This window comes from Lolium perenne, chromosome 2 (assembly GCF_019359855.2).
Source record: "Lolium perenne isolate Kyuss_39 chromosome 2, Kyuss_2.0, whole genome shotgun sequence".
NCBI classification, from domain to species: Eukaryota; Viridiplantae; Streptophyta; class Magnoliopsida; order Poales; family Poaceae; genus Lolium; species Lolium perenne.
The window spans coordinates 316,379,971-316,384,726 of record NC_067245.2 but is presented as its reverse complement, the minus strand read 5'-3'; positions in this window follow the sequence as shown (position 1 = coordinate 316,384,726).

Genomic DNA, 4,756 nt, shown 5'->3' with positions numbered 1-4,756 from the left:
CCTACCGGGGGCCATCCCCCCGACATTAGTCCCCAAAGCTGGTATAGTCCGGCGGATTCTATCCGACGGGCCATGCCAGGTTCTCATTCTCAACGTTCCGGATTTGACAATCCGGCTTCCTCTTATACTCAATCGGTGTCATACCGGATTCATACCGGCAGACCAAACTTATTAGAGCTTTTCCGGCTTCCTCTTGCTGGTTTCTTTGTCATTAAATTCATCTCGACGAGGTCGAGAATAACTCGAAAACCACACTAGTCAGTGACATGCGCACTGTGCCTGACATGGCAGTGTCAGGGGTCAAATCCTTCGTCTCCCGCGCACATTTAATGTGCCGCACCAGATCCGTGTAGCCCTCCGTGTGGCAACGTCCAAAGGCGCGTGTATCCCGATGCCGCGTGGCGGCCCATCAGCGGAAAGGACATGGGCCGAACGGTTTCCGGCCCGCTAACCTCCTTGTATTTAAGGGGCGACGGTTCCTCGTCCTCTTCCACGCATCCTCACTCTTCGCCATTTCCAATCTCCTGCGCTCCCTGTGCTCCGAGCTAATGCGCCGCCGCCCGTTGCCAAGACTACTTCCTCCGGCGAAGTTCCGCGGGGGGCGTCCTGCGCTGCTCAAGCCTCCTTCTTCGCCAAGATATAGCCTCGACATTCTCTCTCCTCTCAGAGGTGTTCTGCCTCTCAAGGTTCTGCGCCACCGCTCGCCGCTGTTGCCCCTCTCTCCGGCGACCTTTCGGTTCGACGCCACTGGGGACTTCCGCCGCCCATCCAAGGTCCGTATGGCTTGATCTGGTTCCCTCCTATCTCACTGTTCTTCGCGGGCGCGGTAGATGTATTTACTTCCTTTTTCTTTTCGTTTTTTCTTATGCTTAGATCTTCACGAGCAAGTAGATCCGGGGAAAGTTGTTGCAAGGTAGTCCAAAACACTTAGACAAAATGTCGTCCGAAGAATCCGGCAGGGAGCTTTCCGACAGCACCCAATTTAGCGAATCCCCCGAGATCTCTCTGAGCGAGGAACAAGCCGTAGAGCAAGGATCCGATGGGCTCGAGGAGGATCTCGCCCGGATGGAGGAAGAAGCCGGTGGCCCGGATGAAGAAACCGGCGGGCGAGGGGAAGAAGCCAGCAGCTCAGGTCGAGGTGCCGGCGTCAACCTTAAAGCTTACACCCGCGGAGCCTGGGAGGGCTCTGATGTGAGCCAAGCAGAAATCGATTGGTTATACCGGTCGCGGAGGATACCGGAAGAGGTATTCTGCCGGATTCCTGGCAAGGAGCTGGAGCCTGCGCCCGAGCCAGGCGAAACTGTAGTCTTCGCCGCCCATTTTGAGCGCGGCTTCGGTCTACCGGCATCGGATTTTTTCCGGCGCTTCCTCGACTTTTACGAACTTCAACCCCACCAACTCCCTGGCAATGCCATTTTTTATCTTTCTTCTTTTGTTTCCTTCATGGAAGGTTTCGTCGGCCTCTGGCCTACTATCGAGACCTTCGCTCGCTTCTATAACCTCCGGATCAATTCGATCCAGGATCCGAAACTCCCGCTCCCCAAGACAATTGTACAGTGCGGGGCGTGCATACTCACGCCCCGCCAGGGGAGCACCTTCTACAAGTTCTCCGGCTTGGAATCCTGCCGAGCCTGGCAAGAAACCTTCTTCTATGTTAGGAATTCCGGCGCCTCCGATTTCATCAACCTACCGGCGTATCTCCCCAGCGCGCCCTCCAGAGCCAATTGGCGATTCAACCCCAGGGAGGACAACGATGAAACCAACCGGATGGTCCGGTACATGGAGGAGCTCAACGACACCACCGGCATCTGCGCCAATGACATTGTGCGCGCATTTGTCTCGCGGCGGGTTCTTCCCTTGCAGCGCCGTGCGCACAAGATCTGCCAGATGAGCGGACGGAGGGATCCCACGAGGATCACAACCTTCTCCCTGAGCAAATCCGACGTGGTTCTGACGGCCAGGCAAATTTGTAAAACTAAGATGCCGGTTGACTGGACGTGGGGCATGCCGCCTTTCAGCCACACTCGCCCGCCAACGTCCCAAGTAAGATCTTGGGGCTTCCGGAATACTGCTTCCGGGATGCTGGAGACTGTTCTATTAACTTGCTTATTCCTTGTGTTGCAGGACTTTCCTCGTATCAGCGCGGAGGAGCCGGATTCCTTTGCCGCCAAACGCATCTTTCAGGACGACGTGGACCCGGACCCGTATACTGTCGGCAATGTCCATAAGATGGGCCCGACGCACTCCCGACGCCCTGGTAACCCTTCTGCATCTGACCCTTCCGGAACTTGGGCCGCTGGTTCCGGCAGCGACGACGATTGTGTTGTGCTTGAGGTATTTGACCCACTTGCTTTATCTTGTGCTTTCTCTGTGGCGCCGGTTTCAGCTGACCGGGAACCCCAGGTGCTGGAGCACGTGACTCCCATCGATGCTGAAGTCGGGGATCCTCCGGCCCCCAAAGTCCGGAAGGCTCCGGCTTCTGATGCCGGCAGCAGCGAGGCTCCGGTTGCCAATTGCCGGAAGGTATCGGGCTCCGGGCCTTCAGGCCGGAAGAGGAAAAACGCTATTCCTACCTCTTCCGGGTAAGTTTTCTTATACCGTCTTCCGGTTTCTATCTTCTCTTTTTGCAGCAAACTCCTTTCTTTTATCCTTTAGGCCCGCTCTTGAACTTACCAGGAGCACGTCCGGAATGAAACCGGAATCCTCCAAGGACAGCGGCAAGGCCCAGGACCCACCTCAACAAAGCCCGGCACGTTCTGGTGCCGGCAAAGCTCCATCCTCCCCTCGGGGAGGTAAAACAAGTTCGGGGAACGCGGCCCCCAAACGGAAACATCACCGCGCGGAGGAGGACTTTTCTTCCCCTCCAGAGATTGAAGATACCGGCACCAGCAACACGGGCGCCGGTTCAGAACCAAGCGGGCGGTCGGAACCTTTGGTTCCGCCCGTTCTCGAGAAGACCAGCCAACCTACTGCTTCCCCCTCTGAGACTTCATCCTCTGCGCCAAGGAAACCGGCTTCGCCGGCCAAGGGCACCGCCGCACCGACACCGACACCCTCCAGCAAGCCTCCTCTTGCTCCTTCCGGCCAGAAACCTCCTTCCCGGAAGGGTGCAATGATCACCGCTGACCAACTCCCCGGCGCAGTTAAAGCTGCATCGATCCAGCCCACCATCTCCCAAGCCCTCACTTTGCACACCGGGCGTGCCGCAAAGCAAGCCAGCGAGAAGGTCTCGGCGCAGCTGGGCCGGATCGTTGTGCTGAACCGTGGCGACGCCAATCTGGGCGCGTTGCAGCGGTACGTCGACAAGTGGAACCTTTCTGACCTTACCGAAGCCACTCTTGGCATCGGCAAGGACAAGAGGGTGGTGACCGATCCGCGCGTCCCCCAGAACACCGTGCAGCACTTGGACTGGCTCAAGCAGGCAGTGCGGGAGTTCGACAACGCCTGGCATGACGCTCACAACAACATACTGGTAAGTTTCTTATCTGAATTTGAACTTTTTTCCTCATACCGGATTGTTCTCTACTTAGATCTTGTAGATATATCCTCATAGTCCCCGAGTTTCGGGTTAAGCACGCAGTACTTAGCGCGAAACTGCATAGATTAAACTGGCATAGCTAGTCCCCGAGTTTCGGGTTAAGCACGCAGTACTCAGCGCGAGACTTGCCAAAAAACCGGCATAGCTCACTGTTTCTTTTAACTCTTGCAGGGCGTGTTGGACTCACGCAGAGAGCTCTTCGAGGAGCTGCTGTGGGAGCACCGCAACCTCCTCGAGGCCTTTGGCGCGCTCGAGCTGTCCCACAGCCAATGCCAAGGTTTGTTTTAACCTACCGGCTTCTTTTGTACCGGTTTCGCCTCCGCATAAATTTTACTAAACTGTTTCTTTTGCGCAGCCGCGCTGCCGGAGGCCTCCCTGGACGATCTCACCAGCCAGGTTGCCGCCCTCAAAGGTAAGCCGTTTCCGCCGGCTTCTTTTTTCTCTTACTGTTTTGTTTTACTAACTCGGTTCATGCCGGATCCCAGCTGAAAAGGAGGAGTTGTCTGCCCAGCACCGGCGCGAGCTGGAGGCCCAGCGCAGTGAAACCGCCAACATGAAGGCGCAGCTGCTTCAGGTGGGGATGCAGCACGCTCAGGCGCTAAAGGATGCCGCTGCCGCTGGTGAGGCCAAGGTGGAGGAGGCCAAGAAGGACTTTGCTGAGGCCGAGGGGCAGCTGCGCCGGGAGCTTGAGGAGGAGAGGGAGCTGCGGAAACTGGAGCGGGACCGGAATGCTGTTCTTGCGGTGGCCCAGGCTTCTCTTGGTCAAATGATCAAGGATACTGATGCCAAAGCCTATAGTAGGTGTTCTTGCCCCTTGCTTATAAGCTTTATTTTCTTGTCGGTTTATTCTCACGCCGGTTTCTTTTGATCTTTCCGTAGAGCTGTTTCCGGACTCCCAGGAGCGCGCAGGTGACCGTTGCTAAGCTCCGGACCGAGAATTCGGTTCCCAATGCTGACGCCCCCTGGAGCGTAGAGGACCACCTCCCCGCCCTGTACTCCCGGATTACACATATGAAGGTTGTCGACCGGCACCTTAGCCAGCTACCGGAAGCAGCGCTCAGGATCTTCAAGTGCCTCTGGCCTGGGGAGCCTGTGCCGGACAACCTCAGCATCCTCTCCCAGCGGCTTCTTGATGTCGGTAAGCGGATGAGCCAGTGGCGGCGTTCTGCGGTGCGTGCCGGGGCTGACACGGCGCTGCGCTTTGTGTGCTCATGGTAT